This window comes from Myotis daubentonii, chromosome 5 (assembly GCF_963259705.1).
Source record: "Myotis daubentonii chromosome 5, mMyoDau2.1, whole genome shotgun sequence".
NCBI classification, from domain to species: Eukaryota; Metazoa; Chordata; class Mammalia; order Chiroptera; family Vespertilionidae; genus Myotis; species Myotis daubentonii.
In genome coordinates, this window is record NC_081844.1 from 106,651,903 (window position 1) to 106,679,842 (window position 27,940).

General features: G+C 43.9%; 1 protein-coding gene across 3 annotated transcripts in view; it reads left to right on the forward strand.

The window, feature by feature from the left end:
- Nucleotides 1–9,190: 9,190 nt before the first annotated feature.
- CREBRF (CREB3 regulatory factor) overlaps nt 9,191–27,940 on the forward strand; it is a 50,233-nt gene continuing 31,483 nt past the window's right edge. The window contains exon 1 of one of the 3 annotated variants that reach the window (XM_059699200.1): nt 9,191–9,329. The gene's annotated coding sequence lies outside the window, so the exon portion shown is untranslated. Of the gene's footprint in view, nt 9,330–10,826; nt 10,850–27,940 lie in introns of those variants that run through there. The other 2 variants (XM_059699210.1, XM_059699201.1) reach the window with 2 other exon arrangements.

Here is a 27,940-nt window from a genome sequence, read left to right on the forward strand (position 1 = left end):
AGGCCTTTAACAAAGGCCTTGCAGTTCAAACTCAGGTTGGATGGGTAACAGTGGCCATGTAGTTTGAGGTGCCTGAAGAGACTGGTAAGTACTTTTCTTAATTGTTCAGTAAGCATTTGAGGGCCTCCCCTAGCCAAGGCACTGGAGGAATCAAAGATGTAGAATCTGTGGTCTGTGCAAGTGCAAGAGCTGTTATGCTATTTGAAGAGGAAGATCAGTCTGCGTAGAACCAGTGTGCATAAAAAAGTGGGTATGATGGTGAGCAGGTAGCAGGTCGGTACCAGCCACAGGGACGACCTGGAACCAGCGGTTCATTGTCCCATCACACCCGCAGACCTGGGGCTGGAGAAACTCAGAGTGATTTAAAAAGCCTGGCACCGGGGCAGTAATTCTCGATAGCAAGCATCTCAGTAATGCACTATTTGGGGGGCTTTATTTGTTTTAGACATTAAAATGGATCTAAGTTTTCACCAGCTCAAGGCTTTTTGACAGCCAGCCAAGAATGGATTTCCTGTTTTGCAGTTTGTACTTTTCTATTCCTCCCAAACTCGGAACTCATTGCTTTGCTAGTCTCACAACCAAAGGGAGTTTCAAGTTGAAATGACTCTTCTGCTTTCATTTTTTTCTTTCCATTCTTTACTTTCATTTTGAACATGAAGTTTTCATGAGCGTTAGGCAATACCAGTACTTTACATTTCCAGCAAAGGAGCCTGTTTAGCTAATTTCATGGAATGCATAAAACTGACTACTTGACGCCAAAGGGACCAACCATAGTGGTATATGCTAAGCCCATTGTTTCATAGGTAAGGGATCTGAGCCCAGACAGGGAGAATCATGTGCCCAATTCAGCACAGCTCGTTAGATGCAGATGGGGACAGGGCTGGGGGGTGGGTGGGGGGCGGGTGGGGGGAGGTAGGATCTACAGCAGCGGTTCTCAACCTGTGGGTCGCGACCCCATTGGCGGTCGGATGACCCTTTCACAGGGGTCGCCTAAGACCATCCTGCATATCAGATATTTACATTACAATTCATAACAGTAGCAACATGACAGTTATGAAGTAGCAACGAAAATAATTTTATGGTTGGGTCACAACATGAGGAACTGTATTTAAAGGGCCAGAAGGTTGAGAACCACTGATCGACAGCATTTCCCACTTGCCACCCTGCCTCGCTCACTTGTGGCCAGGAACTAGCTCTGTCTCAGCCCCATCAGAGCAACTCACTGACCCTTAATCAGTATTTGTAATCTAAGAAAGCAGTGCTGGTGGTTACTGTGGCCGCGTAGGGTGCCGCAGTCTCTGAGGCCAGACCTCGGAGGGAAGTGTGACCAGCTCAGCTGTGTACCTGCATTCTCGAGTCAGTGCATTGTCGCTGGGGGTCAGTCTGAAACCTTCCCAGCTCCCACCATGGTTTTGGATCTGAGCCTCATGCTGTCCCTAACGTAGGGCCCTTACCTTGAGTGTTGCTTTTGCCTGTATTGAGTTCAGCATCGGCGGTAGCTGCTAGGGAGCCCGCAGGTGTGGAGGGCTGCTGGGGCCTCTTCTCAGTCATGACCATGGTTTGACACATTTGCAGTTCAAGGGCGCAGTTGAAGGCAGAGGTCGCAACCCTGGCTGATCCAAATCCCTGCGTTGGCCTCGTTCTGTACCGATTCCTTTTTCTACCTTCATTTGCTCTAAGCTAGACAGTGGGAAGTAGACTGGATTACACTGCTTTTTGCACTTGGGCTTGCTTGCCCTTTGGTGGAATCTGATTCCTGTGAGTGTGTTGACGACACGAGGACGGGAGCACTGAGGGCCTGGTGCTGTGCCCGCGAGGTTTGATCGTCCCCCAGAAGGGACATCCGGCTCAGTAGCTTTCTAGGGAGGGAAAAGGCCCTAATAAGGCAGCAGCTCAAGCTCAAACCTTGAGGGTTCTCTCCAAACCCTACTGGGACTCCCAATGGTGTCATAATGGCCTCAGCATAAAGCCTGTGAAGAAGAGCTCATTTTCTAGCCAAATTGGAGATCACAGCCCTTCCAGGAAGATCGGTTGCCAGTTCCTAGAGGCCAGGTACTGAGTCTGTCCCCACCCCGCTACATTGCTATTGTTGAAATGAGGGAATGATGAAATCAACTCAGATTTTGTGTGGGGAACGTAATAAAATCCCCCCCCCCCCCCCGCCCCGGGTCACTTAACCCTCAGCCTGTTTCCTCATTTAGGAAATGCTTGAGAATATTAAATGCAATTAATAGGTAAATTCAGATATGTATTTTCTCCTCACCGAATCCCTCATAACTGACCCATTCATTACAATATGGCGCAGCATCTGCCTTGGCTGCTGGCGGAATCGTTTTCTCTGGCAGTTCCCTTGCTCTGGGGCTGGCCCGGCGCAGAGGGAAGAAGCTCCATCCGGCCCTCGGAAAGGGGTCTGGAGAGGTCCCTCCTGCACAGCCCGTCCCGGTGGACATGGCATGGCCTCTCGGGGTGATCGTTAGCCTAGGAGAGGCCCTCGCTTTGCATCTCACTCCATCACTCGCTCGCTGTGTGGCTTGGGGCAAATCCTTTCATTATTGAGCCTTAAGTTTTTTCATCTATAAAATGGGGATAATACCTGCCCTTTCTGCTGTCGGAGGGTGTTACCAAATGAGATGCTGATGGTGAAGATGATTTGTAAATTATCATGATACTCGACGGGGATTTTCCAAAGACATGACAAAATCCCTCAGACCTAATGACAGTCCTTTTCTTTCTTTTTTACATTTTATTTTTGTACTTTTCTATAAAGATGTGCCCCAGAGTGGGCAGCCAACTGATTTTTTTCTTCTACTTCTGGTTTCCCTTTTGTTTGGGGTTACAGAAAAAGCAAAGGCCTGTGCCAGGCTCCTGGCCTGAGCTCTGACAGGGAGATGGGTCTCTTAGAAACAATCAGAGATTAAGTGTCGGGACCATGTCCTCCCAGGTTCCACCAGTTCCTGTGCGAGAATGGGAGTCTTCCTGGCAGGCCTTTTGAAGATGTAGTTTGCAGGGTCATTGTTTTTATTTTCTTCTTTAAACCTATAATGGTGTCTACACCCTTATCACTGACCTGATGATTATTATAAGTCATGCTACATCCAAATAGAGGAGTATTGTGGTGCATTTAATAATTTCCCCCTGCCCCAGAATACATGCCTAGAAAAGAGATTGAAAAGACAGCAAAACTATTCACGCTGCCTCTGGATGGTAATTGCAGATGATTTTAATATTTTTTTCAGCATTTTCTCCAGTGAAAATGTAACACTTCAGTAAAAAGAAGAAACAGTAAAAGTTACTAACAAAAGATAATAGAACATTATGTTAAGAGGGGAAAAAAAAAGATTTTAAACTTACGTACATAGCAAAAATCCTGGCAGGAAATAGACCAAAATGTTGATAATGATTATTTCTTTTACAACTTTGTGTTTTTTCCAAATTTTCCACAAAGAGTATGTGTTAGTATTATAATCAGGGGGAAAAAATGGTGGGTTTTAGGTTTTTTTGGAGGGAGGGGGCAGGAAGCAATAATAGTGTTAGTACTTCCTTCAAAAATATAATACATACCCCCTTTTCTGAAAAGAGTAATTCAGGGTCAGGGGAAGTGAAGTCAGATTTATTCAAACACTGAGGCTATTCTCAATCGATGAAAATTAGCACGTTCACACAGCAGTTCTGATGAACTGTGTCCATTGTGGAGGGCAGAGGGCAGGCAGAGCACTCAGCTTATAAAACTGGCCTCCTGTTGTATAGGTGCTCATCACGACAGCCCCGTGAAATAAAAAGGGAGCATTGATTTGGCTTCTACCCACATAGACAAGTGGGAGCCTGGGGTGCTCATGTTGTGGGGTGCTGCCTGGGTTAGAAAAAGCCGCTGTTCTTCCGCTCCCAACTGCTCTGGCACGTCTTTCATTCAGGCTGCTCCAGTTAAACCTCCTCCTTGTGTAATGCAGCTCCCCAACTCCTCCTCCCCGCTCCCAGGCAGCTCCCAGCAGGAGGATGCTAGCGGCTGAGGACGCTCTGCAGGTTGTGGCCTTCAGGGTTCCATCCTTCGCTTTTTCTGCCGTCACTACTGTGTAACTTACAGGTGTGTTTTTCCCCCCCGGAGATGGCAGAACCCTTTGCCGGACCGGATCTCCGGCTTATTCAAACGTTTGATCCCTGCAGCCTTGCATAAAGTAGGAAAGTAGGTGCTCGATAAGTTTGTAGTGAGTCCTGGGGGAGGGCAGCCTTCCTGTGAAGCCGGCTGGTTATAGGGGCAGCCGGAAGGAGCTGCAGTCAGCTCACAGGACTCTCACAGCCAGAACCCTCCTGGCTTGAGCCTGAGTGACACCACCCAGGTTGGCAGGTAGCAGGTGCCCTCACGGTGTGTGTGGAAAGGCAGACAGCCCAGCAGGAGCCCAGGTGGGCACTGAGTTGTGGGGGCCCCCTGGTACTGCCCCTCCTACCAGGATAGAACGAACCCACAGTTGGCGTGCGGGTGTGTTAATGTGCTTGATGTCTCACGGTGGCTGGAGTGTGAATGCAGGTACAGCCTCTCGCACCCTCTTACACCTCTCACTCCTGGCCGGGCTGGGCTTCGTGAACACAGGGTGACGCCTCAGAACTGGTGGGCACCATCCCTGGCTGTGCTGTAGCATGAGGGGAATTTACGGCCTTGTGAATTTCTGGGGGGAAAGCCTTAGATACAAAGGACCCTCCGACTTCGCCTCCATTCTGTGGAAGTTTTACTCTTCCCCACTTCAGCCCTCTGCCCGAACGGTTTGCTTCCGGTTTGCTTCCTGTCATGGAAACCCTGCTTCGCACTCTTACCCAGATTGGGTCCTTCAGAGTGTGTGTCCACTTGTAGTTCAACAAACTGTTATCGCGGCTCCAGGTCTTGGTTCCTGCTGCTTATCAGTCTGTTCCTCCACTTTCTGTTTTATCGTCCTACTTGTGGCCAAGCCGACAAGAAGGTCTCATTGTACCTGTCCTTCGGGAGCCTTTCCTACAACAAACACTACATTGTTCTCGCTCCCTCGGCTTCCTGCTTTGCTCTCAGAGTTGCTGATCCCAAGTGCACATTAAGCTCAGCACTGACAAGACACCAAACCGAACGGAAAAACAGAACCCACAGACACCATTCGTTTTTCCAAGAAGCTTTCAGTCCTAGTGACAGAGACAAATCCATCTGGACAGGAACGCTGAAGACAGTGAGCCCTAAAACAGTCTGAGGGCTTGCCACCTGCTCCGGCCAGGCTGCTTTCCCTTCTCCGCTGCTTCTCTTCTCAGAAGCTTCCAGGCGCATCCCCCCTGGGAGGGAGAGAGGGGAGGTGGGAACCGATGCTGTTGAGCACCCGTTGTGCAGCAGGTCCTGCATTTAATCCTCAGAGGCCGGTTATGACAGAAATCGGGGGAAAGCCAGGTTAGTAACTTACCCACATACACAGGGAAGAAAATGGCCCTGAAATACACATCATGTTCTTGACAACCGCCAGAGCCACCCCTCTTATGAACGCTCTTGTATGGTCGGCTTTCCATGTCAGTCCGCCTCGAGAGGTTCTGAGTCCCTCCAGGGCCAGGGCTGTGTCTTTGTGTACACATTAGACACTCAAGAATGTCCGTTTCCGTATTTCTTTCACTTCCCTTCCCCTGCTCATCACTTAACACAGGCTAGCACATGCTGTCTAGTGATGCACCTCGCATTCTCCGTAATCCAAGGATATATTAGTGTGTAGGCCACTTGATTTAATTAAGGAAATAATATCAACATACATGATGTGGATATTAAAAGCAATGAGTACATTAAGGGCTCAATTGGGTGGTAGAAGAAAGATTAATGAGAGCAGAAATAGATGGAGTAGCAATAGATTTTGTGAAGGATGTGGGATCTCGAGTCGTGGAGGATGAATAGGATTTGGATGTTAATCTGTGCATTCAGACCACAAGCTGTTAAGCTCCTGTCCCGTGGTGGGCTAGTTCTGGAGAGTGAGGAATCAGCTTAAATAAGTACATGATAGACTAGGGAAGGGCGTTTGGGACTGAACTTGGTGCTTTCTGGGAGAAGTAAGAGCCTGAAGCTCAGAGCTGTGACAAATAACACGGTATCCTCTTGAGACGTTAAGGCAATGGGAAGATGTGATCTTCCTCCTTCCTCAACGAATATCTTCTAGGAGAGATGAATGAGGGATGGGTGCCAACTGTGAGCCATCAATTAGTATGTCATTCAGACTCGCCCTCAGCAAAGTCTGCTCAGGAAAGAAAGCAGTTTTTACAAGTGTCAGAAGGACACAGCTTTCCTGGAGATCTCCCAGCTTTGATTTAATTAATCTCAGTTCTGAAGCTGTGAGATCTTAATGTATCACACCGGCCCAGCAGGGTCTGAAAAGAAGACACTGAGATTCAAAAGGATAGCACTCACTTAGAAGACAGGTGCATGAACAGTAGGTAGGGCTTAGTCTGGGTACCAATGAAGAATGACCCGTAAAGTGCAAACTCTAGGTCATAGAAAAGTTAGGACCTGTGGCAACTATTTTAATTTTTTTCAGGAGCTCAGTGTTCAAGTAGAAGGATTATAGAGAACATTCAGTTCTAGTCCAGATTCCTGCTAGTGAAGAAGCCGGAAGGACCACAGGGCCAGCCCCTCACCCTAGATCTCATAGTTGGTCAAGCTCAAATTGGGGTCTTGGGTCCAAGAACAGTGTTCCAAATACATTGAGGTTTAAAGTGGGGGAAATGTCGCATATACAAAGAATATCTCTAGAAGGTTACAGAGCGTGGGCAGCTGTGGTTGCTTTTGAGAAGGGGAACATGGGTGGGAGGGAAATTTAATATTCACTGAATACCTTTTTGTACCTTTTGAATTTTGTGGCATGTATATGTTACCTAATCAAAAAAGAATTAATTTAGTTTTAAGAATACAATGGAGTCCTAAGTATTGCTTTGTTTCCCCATTGTCTCGTGTTTGTGTAAAACAGTTTCCTGACTCAGGCTATCCCAGTATGTAAATGATCCTACAGGAGCAAGGTTAAACACTTTGGTGATGGCAGTTGGTTACTGCTTTGTGGTTAGAACAAGAAGAGCCTCCTGAACCTCAAGCCAGTGCTATTCCAGAGTCCCAGCTTCCTGCCAACTTTGACTGTGGCACAATCTGGCAGGATAAAACCCAGAGAAACACAAATCAATGAACAGTCAGTGATCTCATTCACTTCAGAGCAGGATACAGTCATTAACAAACCTTGATGGAACGGTCTCTGTTAGCCAAAACTCCGTCCTTTCCAAGACAACGGAAGATGCAAAGGCGGGAATCCACTGTAATTCACTAGTAAGCCCATTCAGTGTGTAGAGCCTTGTGCTAGAAGAACCGGGCGGCTCCTTGACCCAAGGAACTGTTGCCCAATAGAGGCAGTGAAAATGTCTGTGTCCAGAGGCCAGTGTAACAGTGGAAGAGCTAACCACCTGTTGGGAGTTTTTCCAAAAATAGTATTTACAAGAGAGGATCGTATGTGATGTATTCCAAGGAGATTTAATGCATGAATCTCATTGAATGAGTAAGAGAACCTGGCTCAAACTTTCCAACCTAGTTTTTCAATTGGGATTTCAATCGAAACTCTAGTTGATATGGGAAATTAGAATGTCTATGTAAGACTTAAAATACTACTTCCTGGGTAGTAGTGAAAATACTTATTCTCTCATTGGGTATTGACAATCTATGGCATTTTGAAGGATAGAGAGGTGAGATTAACTTTCCTCTTAGGTTTCTACATATACCTCCCTATTATTGTGTACAAAAGCATTATTTTAGCGGCTGTTAACTGCTAAATCTAGAGCTATCCTTACTTGCTATTTAGCCCACAGCAGATCTTCTAAATGATGTCCTTGAAACAATCTAGTAATTTAGTTGCTCACTATATGCAAAGTACTATGGTAAATGCTTTATATTATGTTTTTCACTTAATTCTCACTTCAATCCCATGAGATACTTACATGAAAGCCTCACAGAGATCAAATAATCTGTGCTGGTTCACACATGGTAGAGCAAGGATTCAAATCCAGGTTGTTATTCCACCAGTATTTAATGACTGCATACCCGCCAGGCATGAAAGGTAGAGGATAAACAACACAGCTAACGCTGCCCTTTTGAAGCTTGTGATCTATAGAAGTCTTTCTGACTCCATAGTTTTAACATCGACATTATACTGCTTCCCTAGATCTGTGCAAAGAGGAGCCACATTTCAAAGGCAATTACTCCCAAGAGAAAACTGGCATCCTGAAGGAATCTGGCCAAGCGTTTCTGCTCCGTAATCCAACATTCCCTATGCTTACCAAGATCAGATTTCTGGTCTGTGCTCAAAATATATAGTCTGAGACCTTAAGAAGTCTAAAGAGCAGTCTGGAAGCACAAGCTGTGATAGCTGGATCATGTACTAGCTGCCTGACCTTAAGCAAATAACTTAATCCCTCTGAGTTTTTATTTCTCCATCTGAAAACTGGTATATTACCTGTACACGTGCTTGTAGGGATAACTAGATAAGGTGATAAGCCCACCCCATAGGACACGTTCAATAATAAAGGATCGCTGTTGTTATTAGTAGGATTACGGAGCCCAAGAAGGCCTCAAGCCACTGTGTTATAAAGGTTTGAAATTGTGTACAGTTCTCTCTCACTTCCTTGAAGGTGCACACAATCTGATCCCTGTGTCTGGGACAGTCTAACGCAATGAATAGTAGTTGAATGAATGAACGAACGAACAACTGAAGGCAAGGTCTGTCTCTCAGTGACTGAAGTTCAGATGGATAGGGCATTTATAAAGCAGAAAGTCGATACAGCCCCCCTTTAAATTAATGCCCTCTGTTCCCGTGGACCCCTTCAAGTTTCAGTGAACTTAAACTGTAAAATGGGCATGCCGACACTTGAGGCCCAACCTCGTAGTTCGAGATCAGAGAAAACACCGCGCGTGAACGCTTTGCAAACGAACATCCACAAGGTGAGCGCGGCGGGTGGCGGAGACGGCCCCGCCCACGCCGCAGCGGCCGGCGCCGAGCTCCCGCCCCGCCCCCTCTTCCTGGTTTTTCCCGGCAACCCGCCCCTCCGGCGTCATGTGACAGGGGTGCCCTGCCAGGCCGAGCTCCCGATTGGCCGGGCTGCAGAACGCCTCGTGATTGGCCCGAAGCTGGCGGGCCCCCGCCTCCCTCCTCCTCCTCCTCGCCGCGGCCCACGTGAGGGGGGCGAGTCACGCGATTTCCGGGAACCCGTCAGGAAGGACATAAACAAAACAAACCCGAGGCAGCATGGAGAGGGGCCGCGGCCCCTGCAGCGGAACCGGACCCAGTCCCTGAGCCGCCCCACACCCACAGGTGAGCACCGCTGCCGGCCGCCCGGACCCCGCAGGCGCCTGGGCTGAAGGACGAGCCGGGCGGGGGGCGGAGGAGGGCCGCCGGCCTAGGAAGCAGCAGCGCTGGGGCTCCGGACTGGGCCGGCGCGGGGCGGGGGCCGGGACCAGGGTCGAGTCTGGGGGCGCGCGGGCCGCAGGCTACCGCCTGCCGGTCACGGGGGCTCCGGCCCCCTCCCCCACCCCCGGCCCGGGACGGTTATATAAAAGCGCGGGGCGGCGGTGGAAGGGACCCCCGGGCGGGAGGCAGGCTAGGGTAGGGGTGGGCAGCGCCGGGCGTACGCCCTGCCGGGCCGCCCGGCCCTTCACTGCTGTCTCGGAGCCCGGGGTCGTGGCTGCCGGCAACCGGCCTGTCAGAGAAGCGAGCGGGTGGGAGGGGCCGGGAAGGGAGGGGAGGCGAGGCTGGCGGGGGAGGAGGAGAGAGAGGGGGGCGTGTGAGGAAGGGCCGGGGCCCCGAAGATTGTAACCGGGCTGGCAGGAGACGAGGAGGCGCGGGCTGGGGGTGGGGGGTTCGGGCAGGGGTGTCTCGGGGGTAGCCGCTCCCCCTTCCCGTCCCCGCCCCAGCGACAGGCTGCAGGGGCCTCCCTCCGGGGATTTGTTTATATGTCTTCTCAAAGCAGCTTGGAGCGGCTCGGAGGCGGAGCCCGCAGCTCGGAGTGGCAGGCCGGGCCGTCCAATGGGGCAGGCGGGCGGAGGCAGCCTCGCCAATGGGTGTGGGAGGGGCGGTGCCGCGGGCCCCCCCAATTGGTTAGGCTGTGCCGGGAGTGGGCCGGGCGGTGCGGCCATGTTAGATGGGAGGGGACCAGTGGTGGTGGGTCACTGAGAGGGGAGGAGACAGGGCAAAGGGCGAGGGAGCCGGGCCGGGGGCGTTTTGGGTGTCCGAAGGCGAGTCCGATTGGACCGGGAAATAGCTCAGGGGATCCTGACCCTGACCCGCCGCTCTCCCCGCCCGAGCGGAGGAGGCAGGGAAGTACCGAGGGCAGTCCAGCCGTCCCTGGGGGTGGTTCCTGGGACTGGATGGAGCTCAGTCTCCGGATTCTCCCCCTTTCTCGGCCCTACGCTTCCTGACAAGCTCAGCCGCCAACCCCCCTAATTGCCCTCCTTTAATCCAAGAAAGCAAACCTTTTGCTGTTTCTGAGCGGACTTGAGCTCTGAGACTGCCTTAAGAAGGTACTGGGCTAACTAGCGGTCTGAATTTCTGCACCAGGCCTCGGATAGAGGCAGGCAGGGAGGAGGAAGTTCTGCTTTTCTGGATTTTGCACAGAGAACACCAGGACTAGAAAAGCAAAGAAAGTTAAGGGCGGGATTTCTATTTAACCCCCCACCCCCAACCCGAATACCTCTAAAGATCAGGCCCTCCGGTGTTTGCTCCTCCTCACATTGGCAGCTCATGTAAATGAAGCTCATGAGAAAACTGAGCCTTGAGGAAAGTGTTTAGGGTTGAAGGTTCTTTAGGATTTTGTCTTGTGAATGAATACTCTACAGGTGAGAAATAGGATCAAGATCTGACTTTTTCTTTTAAAAAAGCAGAATTAAGACGTCTATATAAATCTTGTGATCTGTGGTAAACTGGTTGTCTCATACTTTTAAATATTTTCCCTCTTGTCTTTTAATCCAAAATAGTCAGGAAAAACACCAAAAAAAAAAAAATGGTGAAAGGGGAAATGGCATGTGTAATTAGAAAATCACTAATTTTACTTTGTCTCGTGATTATTTTGGCATCATGTTGGCCTTGTGAAATGCTTAATTTAGCTTTATGTTAACATCAGCTTACAAGCTGTGACTGCATTGGCATTGTCAAGGGTACCAGGATGTTGATGCTGCTTCGGTTAAGCACTTAGGGGTGGTGGGAACACACCTTAGATATATCATATCTTGAATAGCAGGGGCTATTCAGGAGTTGACTGTATTTATTTAGGAATTTGCATCATCTCCTATTTTGTTAACTGGAGAACAGTAATAATTGATAAATGATTTATTGATGTCTATATTAATTTGACATGATTGACTGTTAAGAATATGTGAAAATATATCCTGATTATTTGATAGACTTCAGTTCTTAAATATAACAGCAAGTAAAAAATATTAGCTCGTTTTTTCTCTTATTCTAAGAATGGCAAGTAGATCCAGCAGGAGTTATTTGGGTGTAATTCTTTTATATGACTGCTACAGCAGCTTTGGAATTTTTAGGCTAGTAAGCATAGAAGAGACTAAATGAATCCAGAAGAAGAGATTTGCTTCACTCACGATCCCAGTCTCCGTCATAACAGGTGAATGCAGACTTTTACAGAGACTATGTCCCACATAGTTTTCTTCCTTCATGGTGGGTGGGTTCTTGGATGTCAGCGTAAGAAGGAAAGGAGTAACTAATATGGTTCCTGGTGGTGCTTAACTGAGTACACACAACAGAAGTACATTGAATTTGTATGTTGATTCTACGAACACGGCACAGATGTTAAAAGATTAAGAGAACTAAATTCACTCTTTGCCTTTAAAGTTTAATTTTTAGTTAAGATTGACAGTGTGACTTTGAATTAGTAGAGGTTGTTCCATGTGAGTTTCTATTTGGATGTTTTGGGGAAGAATTCTTTTTCATTGTATTCAGTGGTTCATCTTCTGGGATAGATAAACTCTTAGGCTAGCCATACATTTGTCAGATCATTGGTTCTGCTGATTCTAATATAGGGGATCAACAGACGTCAAGTAGTAAATACTTAGGCTTTGTGGTCCATATCATTTCTGTCACAAGGACTCAACTCTGCAAACTGTAGCATGAAAAAAGCCATAGGTTGTATGTTTAGGGCTATATTCCAATAAAACTTGATTTATAAGAACAATCTGTGGTCAAAGGCTGTAGTGTCAACCCTTGTTCCAAGACATCAGTCAGTCATTGGGTTTTGAGAACTTCGATGCGCTAATATTTGAGCACTTGCATAGTGTGCATATCTTAAAGCACATGCCTTGAAGAATTTTTAGAATTAGAGCACATGGCAATATTGTGTTCTCTATTTTTATTTCCTTTGCAAATAGTTGTTTTCATGAAAAAAAAAACATTTAAAGCAAATGTTGGAATATTAATAAGTTATAATTAAGAAATGCATTCTGATCCAAAAAACTTTGTCTTTAAGATATGATATCTAAGAACCTTAATGTATTCAAGGGTATGGTCCTATTGAGGTTTAAAAGTGCATTTAGCATATCATTCCTTACAAAGCCATACCTGTTTTAACCATTGGTACGCCATAAGCGTCTATAGACGCAAGCGGTGGACCTTTTTTAATTCAAAATATCGTGGCAGTTAACTGGTTAAGAGATGTTAGTCAAATCACTAGTCAACACACTTGGCACATATAAATGTCATAAAGTTAATTTGGAAGCCACATTGACTGTGTCAGTGCCTGAGATGTTTGTAGGGTAGGATACTTTTTCAAATAGAACCTAAAAAGACACAGGTTGCCCCCCTTCCCCTCCCTTGGAAAATGAAGCAGAGATATACCATAACCTAAAAATATTACATAGGCAATACTTTTTCATGGGTAGCTTTCGGCTTTGTTTTAATGTGTTATTTTGCCAGTTTTGTTGACGTGAACTGGATTTCAAGTGCAAGCCTGAGAGTTTAGAAAGGAGACTATAATGACTTATTCATTGAAACTGTTTCATTAAGTGGCCTTTAACCTTGTTTCTAGTTTTAGTTAACCTACTGTTGGCTGGGGGACTATGAGTAACTCAATTAATTTGTAATGGTAGGGATTAATGATGGTCTCTAGCTCACAGATACTGGACAATTGTTTGTTATTGTACTTTGAATATGCTAATACTTGGGGCTGCTTATACTTCAGTCTGATTGAAACCACCTCTGCAATCTGGATTCCCTTTTCCCTTAGCTTACTGCCTCTCAGTACGAATCTTTGTAGCTTTTGCCCCACTCCACAGTATTTCTCTCCCCATTTAACATGGGCTTAAGGTCAGAGTCAGCTTCTTACTTATATCCCCGGGGCTTGGTGCTTGCCACTGTGCCTGACGCTTTTTAGTGCTTCTGAGCAGTGTAAATAGGTGATGCTAAAAACTGCTTATCTGGAAGGTAACAAAGTCAGTCTGCTATTAGTAGAGAAGTTGGACTTTTCTTGGTTAGAAGGGAGGAATTAATCACCATCTGCTCAAAAAAACAAAAACAAAACCCTTCTTTTAAAAATTGGCCCTTTTTTCTTTTTATTATTATTATTTTTAAAAATTTCTTTATTGATTAAGTTATTACATATGTGTCCTTATCCCCACATTACCCCCCATACCCCCGACTCATGCCCTCACCCCCCTGTTGTCTGTGCCCATTGGTTAGGCCTATATGCTTGCATATAAGTCCTTTGGTTGATCTCTCCCTCTTACTCCCTCCCTCCCCTACCTTCCTTCTGAGGTTTTTATGGTCTGATCAATGCTTCTCTGTCTCTAGATCTGTTTTTGTTTATCAGTTTATGTTGTTCACTAGAGACCCAGTGCACAAAAATTTGTGCACTCGGGGGGGGGGGGCCCTCAGCCCGGCCTGTGCCCTCTCGCAGTCTGGGACCCCTTGGGGGATGTCCACTTGCCAGCAGGGAGTAGGCCTAAGCTGCAGTCGGACATCCTTTGCGCTGCTGAGGAGGCGGGAGAGGCTCCCGCCACCACTGTTGTGCTGGCAGCCTTTAGCCTGGCTTGTGGCTAAGCAGAGCTCCTCCTGTGGGAGCACAGTGACCACCAGGGGGCAGCTCCTGCATTGAGCATCTGCGCCCTGAAGTTGTGTCATAGTGACCAGTCATTCCCAGTCGTTCTGCTCTTAGGGTCAATTTGCATATTACCCTTTTATTATATAGGATTATATTCCATAAATGAGTGAGATCATGTGATATTTATCTTTGTCTGACTGGCTTATTTCACTTAGAATAATGCTCTCCAGTTCCATCCATGCTGTTGCAGATGGTAAGAACTCCTTTTTTACCACAGCATAGTATTCCATTGTGTAGAGGTATCACAGTTTTTAATCCACTCATCTACTGATGGGCACTTAGGCTGTTTCTAAATCTTAGCTATCTTGGTGAATTGTGCTGCTATGAACATATGCGTGCATATATCCTTTCTGATTGGTGTTTCTAGTTTTTTGGGATATATTCCTAGAAGTGGGATTACTGAGTCAAATGGGAGTTCCATTTTTATTTTTTTGAGGAAATGCCATACTGTTCTCCACAGTGGCTGCACCAGTCTGCATTCCCACCAGCAGTGCACGGGGGTTCCTTTTTCTTCGCATCCTCACCAACACTTGTCGTTTGTTGATTTGTTGATGGTAGCCATTCTGACAGGTGTGAGATGGTACCTCATTGTCATTTTGATTTGCATCTCTCGGATGATTAGTGACTTTGAGTATGTTTTCATATGTCTCTTGGCCTTTCTTCTGTCTTCTTTCGAAAAGTATCTATTTAGGTCTGTTGCCCATTTTTTTTTTTTTATTGCTTAAAGTATTACAAAGGGTATTACATATGTATCCATTTTATCCCCCCGCCCTAGACAGTCCCCTAGCCTCCCCTATCACCCAGTGTCTTATGTCCATTGGTTATGCTTATATGCATGCATACAAGTCCTTTAGTTGATCTCTTACCCCCCTAACTCCTGCCCCCCAACCCTCCCCGGCCTTCCCGCTGCAGTTTGACAATCTGTTTGAGGCAGCTCTGCCTCTGTATCTATTATTGTTCAAAAGTTTAGAATGGTCTCTATTGTCCATGAATGAGTGAGATCATGTGGTATTTTTCCTTTATTGACTGGCTTATTTCACTTAGCATAATGCTCTCCAGTTCCATCCATGACGTTGCAAATGGTAAGAGTTCCTTCCTTTTTAGAGCAGCATAGTATTCCATCGTGTAGATGTACCACAGTTTTCTAATCCATTCATCTACTGATGGGCACTTAGGCTGTTTCCAGATCTTAGCTATGGTGAATTGTGCTGCTATGAACATAGGGGTGCATATATCCTTTCTGATTGGTGTTTCTGGTTTCTTGGGATATATTCCTAGAAGTGGGATCACAGGGTCAAATGGGAGTTCCATTTTCAGTTTTTTAAGGAAACTCCATACTGTCTTCCATAGTGGCTGCACCAGTCTGCATTCCCACCAGCAGTGCACAAGTGTTCCTTTTTCTCCACATCCTCTCCAGCACTTGTCGTTTGTTGATTTGTTGATGATAGCCAGTCTGACAGGTGTGAGATGGTACCTCATTGTCATTTTGATTTGCATCTCTCGGATGATTAGTGACTTTGAGTATGTTTTCATATGTCTCTTGGCCTTTCTTCTGTCTTCTTTCGAAAAGTATCTATTTAGGTCTGTTGCCCATTTTTTGATTGGGTTGTTTATCTTCCTTTTGTTAAGTTGTATGAGTTCCCTGTAAATGTTAGAGATTAAACCCTTATCGGTGATAACATTTGCAAATATGTTCTCCCATGCAGTGGGCTTTCCTGTTGTTTTGTTGATGGTTTCCTTTGCTGTGCAGAAGCTTTTTATTTCGATGTAGTCCCATTTGTTTATTTTCTCTTTAGTTTCTATTGCCCTAGGAGCAGTATCAGTGAAGAAATTGCTTCCGCGTACGTCTGAGATTTTGCTGCCTGTGGATTCCTCTAGTATTTTTATGGTTTCCTGTCTTAAATTTAAGTCCTTTATCCATTTTGAGTTTATTTCTGTGTATGGTCTAAGTTGGTGGTCTAGTTTCATTTTTTTGCATGTATCTGTCTAGTTTTCCCAACACCATTTATTGAAGAGGCTGTCTTGACTCCATTGTGTGTTCATGCCTCCTTTGTTGAATATTAATTGAGCATAGTGGTTTGGGTTGATTTCTGGGTTTTCTATTTTATTCCATTGATCTATATGTCTGTTCTTGTGCCAGTACCAGACTGTTTTGAGAACAGTGGCTTTGTAATACAGCTTGATATCTGGTATTTAGGTCCCACCTACTTTGTTGTTCTTTCTCAGGATTGCTGCAGCTATTCGGGGTCTTTTTTTATTCCAGATGAATTTTTGGAAAGTTCGTTCTAGGTCTGTGAAATATGCCGTTGGTATTTTAATGGGGAGTGCATAGAATCTATAGATTGCTTTGGGTAGTATGGGCTTCTTGATGATGTTGATTCTACCAATCCATGAACATGGTATGTTCTTCCATCTGTTTATGTCTTCCTCTGTCTCCTTTTTCAGTGTCCTGTAGTTTTCCACGTACCGGTCTTTTACCCCCTAAATCAAGTTTATTCCTAGGTATCTTAATTTTTTTTGGTGCGATGGTAAATGGGATTGTTTTTAGTCTCCCTTTATGTAAGTTCATTATTGGTGTATAGAAATGCCATAGATTTCTTGGCGTTAATTTTGTATCCTGCTACATTTTGGCCCTTTCTTTTAAGAAGGTTTACATAGAAGCTATTTTGATGATATCTAAAAATTCCTTGAATTCTTTTGCTAACTTTTTTAGTGTAATTCCATTAGTTAGACTTGTTGAATACTCCTTCCAGGCACAAAAAACCTTGTCTTTTGTCCTTTGGAGTTGTCTTTAGCTCTTGGCACACTGGTTCTCCAGGTGTTTGGCAAATGTGAGCAGAATCTCATTTCTTAGAGGTTTGGGGTTATTGTTCATCTATATATCAGAGACTCTTGCGTGTTAGTACTGTAAAATCATTCTTGTTAATTCTGATTCACCGCTGTGATGAGGACTGGAGTTTGATGCAGGTGACTTCAGTGGTACTTTGTGACTGCCACCCATTCCATCTCCAGCCAAGCCTTGTGTGCCTTTTCACCAGTTCATGGCCTTCCTTCTAAAACCTGGATGTATTGAAGCTGCGCTCCCTAAACAGCCTTCTAACGTAGTCATCTCCCTGCTAATTCAACTCTGCTCTTCCTATCATTCTGTCCCTTTAGCACCAAAACCACCTTCCCATCTTTTGTTACAAAGTCATGTTGCTTGTTTATCTTTGGGAATTGCTGACTTTAAGTTTCCCATGGAAGCTTCAGGAGCTTGCTGACTTCTTGTACTGCTCCCGTTTTCTTCACGTTCTTGTACATTTATTTTCTTCAGTAAGATCTTCTGTCTGAGAGTTTAAGGAGCTCCTTTCATTCATAGAGGAAATTCCTTCTTTGACTGGCATCTGCCCTTCCTGATGCAGTTTGCTTTGTTCTCTGTTATGTGTGCCATTCACTGAGAAACTTAAAGCATTACAGAAATCAAACTTTAAGAAAGGTAGGGCAGATGAGCTCTTGTTCAAACAATTCACTGTAGAATCCCTTCCAACAGCAAGGCTTCTAGCATCCTACTTGAGTTGTATAAGGTGAGGAACTTTACAGGTTTTGAACTGCTTTTTAGTAAGGGTTTTTGTTGTCACTATTGAATCTTCAGTTGGAGTTGCTTGTGGACTAGCAGAGGGAGGAGACAGACATTGCAGTTCAACATTGTGATAATCACATTTAGAACAACATATTCTGAAAATAAAGAAGAGGGACTACGAACTCTGCATGGGAAAGTTGGAAAAGCTTCACAGAAAAGGCAGCATAGGAACGGGTTTGAAGATCAGTGACGGAAGCATTCTAGTGCAGTCAAGGAGGTATGAGCGATGTACAGGTGTGGGATGGGGTTAGGCATGAGGGCTTCACCTAAGGAGGGGATGGGGGTGGGAAGCAGATGGAAGAGGAGGTGACTACTTTGTGAGATTTAGGAGAGAACTTTCTTGCCTTCCCCTTGTCCTCTCATTCTCCTGGGCCTGCTGTCAGGTCTCTGGGCTCTCCTCTGAAGCTCTGCTTTGGTTGGTTGGTCTCCTTTTTCCTAGTTTTTAGTTTTACTTTTAGTCTCTTATCAAGGTCTGATGTACCTACCTCTCTTCTCTCTTCTAATCTGTGTCAGTATCAACGTACCTTTGATTCTGACCTAGTGCATTTCTTGCCTCCCTTTCACCTCCTTGTTTGACTTTTTCTTTCATTTTGCTTTATTAAAAAAAAAAAAAGAACAAAAATTCTTTCACACTGTCTGCTTATATTGCATATGAACAGCAATATATATCTGAGTTGACTCCCTCTTGGGAAATCTTGTAAGTTCAACTTGTCTTTGATACCTACCCAAGCACTAATTATCCATCTCTGTGAATTTCCTTTTGTGAAGCATTTCCTGTGTGTTCAGAGATACTACTTCTCATAGGCCACAGTGCAGAACATGACTACTTATGTGCTATTTGCTACTTCTTCTGCACCGGAAAGTTGTTACTGTGATGACATCCAATTCAGATCTCACCTTTTCCCGAAGCTTTCCTCAACTTTCCCAGGTCAAGATGGTAGTACTCTTCTCTGTAATTTTAAAGTATTTTCTAAATATCTCTTTTAAAAATCAGCTTTATTGAAGTATAATTTACATAAAATAAAATTCACCCAGTTTTTAGTTTTGATAAATGTATGCAGTCATCTAACCACCTCTACAGTCAGGATGGAACATTTCCATCACCACAAAAACTTCCCTCATGCCCCCTTCACCCCGACCCCAAGTACTGAAAGACTGTCTGTCTATATAGTTTTGTCTTTTCTGGAATTTCATATAAATGCAGTCACAAAATTGTTGAGTCTGACTGCTTTTAGTTAACAGGGTGTTTGTGAGATTTACTCATGTTGTTTTGAGTATCAGTTGAGTACTTGTTACTGTATGGATGTGCCACAGTTTGTCTATCCATTTACCAGTCAATGGATGTTTGGGTTGCTTCCAGATTGTAGGCTATTGTGAATAAAGCTGTGGTAAACATTCGTGTGTAGTTTTTTAAATACCTTTTTTAACATTAACTACCTTTTATTTGGAGGTCAAGAGTGAAAGTCCTGGAGTTAGCTATAATCACAAAGGGGCTTTTTGCTAGCTCTGGTTTTGAGAATCTCTAAACTTAAATTCCCCGTTTGTAAAATGGGACTGGGTGGAGATTGGAACAGTTGGAGAGCACAGGCCAGTTAAAGGAATGACGGGCTTACGTGGAAGAGAATGTTCAAGTGATCTTGCCAGGAATATGTACCCAATGTTATCAGGTCTAATTTCTTTCTTTTTTTTAATATATATTTTATTGATTTTTTATAGAGAGGAAGGGAGAGGGATAGAAAGTTAGAAACATCGATGAGAGAGAAACATTGATCAGCTGCCTCCTGCACACTCCCTACTGGGGATGTGCCCGCAGGCAAGGTACATGCCCTTGTCTGGAATCGAACCTGGGACCCTTGAGTCCGCAGGCCGACACTCTATCCATTGAGCCAAACCCATTAGGGCAGGTCTAATTTCTTTCTCCCTAAGAGAGTGGCATTTGATAATAGGATTTAGAAATTTTATATGAAATTTCCAGTTTAAGTACTGGCAGTTAAAATGTAATGTTTTAGAAGCACTAATGTGTGACTCGAACAAAAATCCATATGTAGGCATTGATTTGTGGCTGCAGGACAGTTTGAGACTTTTGCTTTATCTTCAGCTAATTTTGTCTTTTGTTTTAAAATGTGCATACTTCTAGTAGAATGAACTTGAACTTGTTAGGATTGTGTTACCTTTGTTTTACAGATTAGCATCATAATTTGATGGTTGTCCAAACTTCCAAGTTGAAAACTAACAAATTACTATAAGTGAATTTTATTATTTCCTTAGATTGGAGGGATATAAGAATTCTGAGTGCCTGGTGGGAGAGTGGGACCAGGTTCTTGTTACACTTTGTACTTCTCTGATAGCTGTTAATTCTATTCCAAGCTATGTTTTCCCAGCATTTGGGACAGTCAGCTACCTTTGTTTGACTTACTCAGAACCCTGTTGAGACAAATATGGTATACATTAAACTATGTGTGTGCGTGTGTCTATTAGAAACTGTGTAAGCTGTTATGTGTATAAAGATAAATTTTGTATAAGTGCATTCTCTCGAGTTGCCCGGAATCTCTAGTGAAGCCGCGTAACTATAAAAAAAGATTGTTTGAACAGTAATAATAATCTCTCCGGAGAAGCCCTTTCTCCTTGTAACGTATCTGCCAGTTCTTTATTGTGTACAGAGATGACTAGTTTGCAGCTTTATGAATTAATTACTCTGTGAACCCAAAGATCTTTTGCTGATTAAACCAGCATAATTGACATTCACCCGTTTAAAGCTGGATGTTAAATGACCTGTGTTGCCTGCATGTCCCTTATTCACCCTTGTTCCAGGTGGTTGGGTTTTTGTGATAAAGTTTGGAATTTAGATAATCTAGAATTCTGAGTTGAGTTTGGATTTATACTGTCAGTAGCAGCAACATCCCAGAACACCTTATTCCAAGGAAGAATTCTGAGAATAAAAAACAGCCGTCATTTATTGAGTGTCTTTTTTGTGCCTGGACTAGATACTTTACACAATATCATGAATCAGAGTATCCCTGCAAAGAAAGAAGTGGAATTCTTGTATTTACAAATAAAAGAAGGCAAGCAAGAATCAGGAATGAAGTTCCAAATATTCAGTTACAGAGGAGAACCTTCTATCTTGAATCTAGAATTTTCTTCTCACTGAACAAGCCTTTTAGGAGTATTCGAGTCAAGAGGCAGCCAGCTTTTCTCAGTGTTGAAAGAAATGACTTTAAAACTATATTAGCAATCTCTTTGTGTCCCCAGCCCATAACCTCTGTATCAGCTGTTCTATAGTCTTGGCTGGTGGTATAGCCCATTTCACAGAATAGGGGGGAATTTTAAGGGAATTTCAAATAGTCCCTAGTCCATATTCATGCTACTTTTGAAAAGTCCACATCTAAGAAAGGAGACAGTACATCTTGAGGAAGAGCCTAGATCCTTGCTAACATGTGTACTGAGGTTGTTAGGGTACATCCAGGTTATCCTGTGGTGGGTATTTCCACGGAATCTTGCTGTATGGCTCAAATGAGTTCCCACCTGCACCATTGTCTTTCTGTGCTGCTGCCTTTCATTGTATTGTTTCCTTTTTACATTTTGTAGATTTCTTTCTGCAAAACAGCTCCTAAAACAAAATGATTCTTTAAAGCTCCAGTCTTCACCTGCATTGACTATTTTGTTTTAATTTAAAAAATCTGTGTGGGGGGCGGGGGAGAAAGGGAGAGTGGGGGAGGGATAGAGTGTAACTTGTGGATTCCATAAGTTTTAATCCACCTCCTTCCTCTGCCCTCTCCTCCCTAGACAAGAATTATCTCAGCTCTTTAAAATTGAAATTCTAATAGCACTCTCTGGAAATTTAAAAGAAAACTAAGGGGTACAATTTAAAATATATTTATTATATGATACTGCAATGTTTGAAGCCTCAAATTAACAAGCTATTTATTAGATACTTCAGAGCACATAAAAGATGTTCAGTAAACATATATTGAATGACTGACTTATTTGCAATGTCTTTGTATATGAAGGTCATCGAATCTCCTTATCCGGAAGGACCTATGATCTTAGGGATTTCCTATTTCTTGTCAGTCAGCTTTTGTCTGGGCAAGGCATTGCTTTTGGCATTGTAGTAAAACATACATGAAATATAATGGCCAGGAAAGATTTTACAATCTGGTAGAGAAAGAATAGGGAAAACATAAAAAAAAGAAAAGAAAAAAAGAAAGGCCAGAGTCTCATTGTTAGAAATCCTTAATGAAGTGGGATTTTAAGTACCTCAAGGATTTGGTGGAAATTATAAGATCAAGTAAATATTAGTGTTATATTGATAGAAGAGTAGTAGAAGATGGGGCTGGAAAGATAGTTCCATTGTGTCTGAGTATCTTGAACGTTATCCAAGAGATGTTTGAGAGTTGCTGAAAACATGAGCACAGTGCTAACATGATGTGTTAGTTTAGGAAGAATAATTTTATAATGGGACATAACTGAAAAGAGGGGGAGGCTGAAGGCAGGAAGATATACAGGTAAATATAAAATGAGGAGGCAAGTAAGCGTTGAGAAAGTGGGAATGGCCAAGGGACACATACATGTATTCTTGCTACAAGAGAACTGGCATGATTTAACACAGTGAGTGAGGAGGAGGAAGAAAAAGTCAAGGCTGAGATCCGTGTTCCATGCCTGGATGGCTGAGAATGATGGTACTATTGACAGAACAGGAATGTTTGTATGGGGAGGTAGCATGTTGTGTCTGTGGTATGGGATGTGAATGAACATGGAAGTACCTGGATCTCAGATGGCAGGGTTTGTGCACTTGGGTGTTTAACTGTTTTTAAAATATGTTTTTGTTTATTTTTAGAGAGAGAGGGGAAGGAAGAGGGATAGAGAGATAGATGACAGAGAAACACTGAGTGGCTGCCTCCTGCATGCCCCCTACCAAGGATTGAGCCCGCAACCCAGGCATGTGCTCTGACCGGAATTGATCTTGTGACCGGTTCATGGGTCAATGCTCAACCACTGAGCCATACCAGCCAGGCTGCACTTGGGTGTTTAAGATGAAGATGTAGATTTGGGTGTCCTCTAGATACGATCTTTGAGACACTGAGAGTAGAGATGGTCTCTATGATGATAGGCTTGCCCAGAGGCATCCATTTACTGAATGACCTTGGGCAAATCTCTTCTTGCTGATCTTTTTTATTAATATAAAAATGGTTAGACAGAGGGTGGGGGATGGTAATGATGCTCATACTTACTCTAACTACTTCACCAAATATGAAATGACAGGGTATAGCAATGTGCCTTAGTAATCTATAAACAATATACATTTGTGAATATTTTGTTGCCAGAGGTAACCAAGTGTGGCTGGGTTTAGAAATGCATTCTTTGGTTCTGTCTAAAACTGTCCCATGCTTTTATTCTTATACTCTGAACAACTTAATTGACAGGTATCAAGGCTTCAGAAAGCCCCTAATACCTTATAGTCGATAGTTTTCAGAATTAAAAGTAGCTCTTCCAGAAGCCCTGCTTTCATGGTCTTTTCCAAAGCATTTTAACCAAGCTTCCATATGTTACCTCTGTAGCCCAAAGATTAAAGTTGGGCAAAGCCTTTGGAAAGGAATCAAATAAAATTCTGAGAGGTCTTGTGTCTTCCTCCAAAACCGCATTCCAAGGAGAGATCACATTGGAGATTTAGTGTCTTAGCTCCATAGGATTCTCAGTAAAATTACTTTGTTTAACTAAGTTTTTATGGCAAAACAAATTCAAGCCCCATATTTTTTAAACTCTCAGAATGTGAGCATAAAAGGAGACTTTGGATTGACCCAGAGACAGAGTCCACTAGGTAGTATGGTGGAGGCTCACATCGTAAGTACTCCGTGGCTAGGAAAATGCTCTTTCCTCACTCAGTCTGAGGGGAAAGATATGTCTTCTCCGTCCTTCCTTCCCTCTTTCCCCTACTTTCCCTCCTTAAAGACCAACAGCAGCAGGATTTGGAAAATAAATAATGCAGGTTTTGTGCTAATAATTCCTGACATAAACTGTCACCATCTCACTTGAAGTTTACTTGCCTGCTTTATAAAATTTGGAGTTCAGAGAACTGCTGCTGAAGGATAGCAAATCCCTCTTCACCTGCAGTTGTAGTCATAGGATTTATTTATTTTTATTATTCTTAAAAATATTTTTTTATTGATTTCAGAGAGGAAGGAAAAATGAGAGAGAAATAGAAACATCAATGTTGAGAGAAAATCATTGATCAGCTGCCTCCTGCATGCCCCACGCCCACTACTGGGGATCGATCCTGCAACCCAGGCATGTGCCCTTGACCAGAATGTAATCTGGGACCCTCAGTCCGCGGCCGATGCTCAACCCACTGAGCCAAAGCGGCCAGGGCATAGTCACAGGGTTTATATTACATAATAAAGGGAGAGCCAAACCCCAACCTTTCCTCCAGTGTGCTCCTTGCATAGGCAGCCTCCGCTTCCTCAGTGGTTTAGAGATTTGGAGATCTCTGATTGCTGCTGCACCATAAAACAGGTAGTAGCTTGATTTAGTAAGCATCAGAAGGACTGTTTGGTTCAGCTTTTGCTGAATTGTTTTCAAAAGGAAAGGAATTATTGAATGGGACATATGGAGTATAGCAGAATGGATGGACTATGTGGTTGATGGGTCCTGGTCTGTGAAAGAGCTTGGGCAAATGAATAACTGTCTTTCTTGTCAAACAAGGGAATCTCATGGGGTGTACATATTGTGGAAACCTTTAGATTACCCAGTCAGTGGTTCTTCCTTTGTCTGCCTCTCTCACCCCTTCCCTCCGCTTTCTTCCCTTTCTTTCAACTTTTCTTGGGGATTAAGCTTCAAATAATCTATTTAAATTGGGGTCAGAACAGTTACCATCTCTTAGAATTTTGAATCTGGCCCAGTTTAAAGACAACAAAGAAAGAATCCAAGAACTCTGCCGACATGAAAGAAATGAGCATGAACCAGCAAAGATTATGAAAGATCAAAATAAACCATGATATATGAATTCTGTAACAGTGTAAATGTGTCGGCATTTCTCACCTCAAAAAAAAATTTAACCCTGGCCAGTGTGGTTCAGTTGGTTGGGCATTATCCCATGCACCGAAAAGTTGCTGATTAGATTCCTAGTCAGGGTACATGCCCGGGTTGTGGACTTGATCCCTAGTAGGGGGTGCGCAGGAAGCAGCCAATCTGTCGATGGTTCATTTTGGTAAATTAAACAGATCCTGCCATTTAAACCATTTTGAAGTGTACAATTTAGTGGCATTAAGTACATTGACAGTCTTGTGTAACTATCACCACTGTCTATTTCCAGAACATTATCATCCCAAACAGCCTCTGGTAACCTCTATTCTACTTTCTATCTCTCTGAATTTGCCTATTCTGGTACCCCATATAATTGGAATCATATAATATGTGTCCTTTTGTATCTGGTTCATTTTACTTGGCATAATGTTTTCAAGGTTCATCCATGATATAGTATGTATCCGCATTCCATTCCTTTTTATGGCTGAAGAATGTTTTGTATGTGTGGACCACATTTTGTTTATCTGTCCATCTGTTGATGGCCACTAGGGTTGTTTCTGCCTTTTGGCTATTGTGAATATTGCTGCTGTGGACATACATCTGTTTGAATCCCTACTTTCAGTTCCTTCGGTTATATATCCAGATGTGGAATTACTTTATGAGGAGCTGCTAAACTGTTTCCCAGCTGTACTATTTTACATTCCCACCAGCAACTCGCACAAGGTTACCGATTTTTCCATGTCCTCACCAACCAACCCACCCTCCCTTCCTCCCTTCCTTCCTCCCTTCCTTCCTTCCTTCCTTCCTTCCTTCCTTCCTTCCTTCCTTCCTTCCTTCCTTCCTTCCTTCCTTCCTTCCTTCCTTCCTTCCTTCCTATAGCCGTTCTAATGGGTGTGTCAGAAGTTTTTGAGCATCTACTCTGATGAATGTTGGATGACTCAGAGTGCTGTTTGCCATTGTGAGGATCCAGTTACCTCAAGTTACTAAAGGGAACAGTGGCCTAAGCCAGTGCCCTCTAAGAGGGGAGCTGCAGGGAGATGTTGGCCATCCTAGACAGTATCTGCTTATTCATAAGACATTTTCATTTGCAAAGAGGTTGGTGTCAAACTTTTTTCTCTATGTGGATGGTCAGGGATCAGCTGAAACTCTCAGATTCAGAAGGGGAATAATTTAGGAGCTCTTGGATATGTGTGAACTTCCTGGGGCATACCAGGCAGCTTTTGGGTTTGGCTTTTAAAGATTGGATTAGTGGTTTGAGCAGTCCCAGGGAGGAGCTTTTGTAAGAAGTCCTTCGGCTTTACTTAAAACCTTACTTTACCTTTTGCCTCCTTGCCTGATGTACATATAAGCCTTAATGTATTTTCAAATGGAGAATCAAAAAAATCTAGAGTAGGACCTGGTGGAAGGGCTATTAATGAAAAAGATGGAAGCTCTGGGTGTCTTCAAGTGGTACCATTGCTGCTCATAAATCAATCATTTGCCCATTTCATTGCTTCAGAGAGCTAGTCTCGGTTACCAGAGTAATCTTCTTGCACCAAGGAGCTGTTGTTGAATAGCTTTGAATGAGTCCTGGTATAGAAAATCTGTTGGTAAATATTATTTCTGATGGATCACAGTCTTCTCTTCCTTGAAAAACAAACCTGTACTGGCAACTGGTGAGACAGAGCTGTGAATAAAAGAAGTAAGGGGAATTAATTTAAGTCTTTCCCCCATTTTTTTTTTTTTTTAAGAAACACTAGTCTTGAGTTCAGCTTGAGGATAGACTGGAGGATTTTATGATCAAATAAGTTTGGGACATCGAATCTGTTCTGTTCACCTATTGGTGATTTATAACGTGCATCAGCACCCAGCACCCTAAAATTTTCAGGAAGTCCTGCAGAAAGGCACTGTAACGGTTTTGTTTAGGATGGTGTTTTCCAATACAACCCTCCTGTTGAATAAACATCTGACGTTCCTTGGAACAATTATTCCTTAGGTCACACGTTAAGACTACTGCTTTTTATATTAAAGCCTTGAGTCAAATAGGGATTTTCTTGAGCCCAATGACATGTGAAGGCATCCAGAAAAGCAAGTTACTATACCTTCCTCCTCAGTGTCACTCCACCATCTTAGTATTAATGTACCCTTTATATCTGGCTTCCTGGTATAGGAGTTAGTTTTGTGTCATTATGCAAAAGTCTGTGTAATGGTAATTACTATAGAGCAGCGGCTCTCAACCTGTGGGTCGCGACCCCTTTGGCGGTCGAACGACCCTTTCACAGGGGTCGCCTAAGACCATCCTGCATATCAGATATTTATATTACGATTCATAACAGTAGCAACATTACAGTTATGAAGTAGCAACGAAAATAATTTCATGGTTGGGTCACAACATGAGGAACTGTACTTAAAGGGCCAGAAGGTTGAGAACCACTGCTATAGAGGCTTTTTTCTGTATAATGGTAGTTGCTGTAGAAGCCTTTTTTTGTCCCCTTTCACTTTTGGGTGGGAGATTTTGTTCTTCATGTTGTTTCTCAGTACATATTTGGAAGGGTACCAAGTGTTAGGTTAGGTGGCTCAGGAGGCGGCGAAGAAAATAGAGTTGATCAGAAAAGGAAGGAAGGAAGGAAGGAAAGTTTATTCTGCATCCCCGGTAGACCCACGTACCCCCAAGGACAGGGCACATGGATTCACGCCAACAGGGAGGGGGGCGCTTTTTTTATGCTGCAGTTGGGTGAGGGGCGGGGACGTGAGCTGTGGTATTCTCTGCTACAGGGGATGGGCGGGGGTATTCAGAAAGAAGTCAGTATCTGTGTGGGGGTATGTGGATTAAGGGAGAAGAAGCCGGTATCTGTGTCTGGCACGTTGATCTGTGAGAAATTCCAGGGGAAGTCCATTGTCTCATCACATGTCTGCATGTATCCGATCCTGGGCTCTCTCCGACCTAACACCAAGCATTTCTGGGAAGTGGGTGCAAAATTTTGGGGATGAGGATAATTTGTTGTGAACTTGGGTCATTAGTTTTAGAGACTTATTATAAGAGTTTATCACTGAAAAGAGGTTCTGTTTGGGGTAGAGTTGGCCTTTCTCCCTCATCCTGTTTGCTGCTTCCTGAGAGACTAGGAGAGAGGCAACTAAGGACCTTGATGTATCCCAGGTGAATGAGCTCAACCCTTTACATAGCGGATGCCCTCTCTTGGGAAT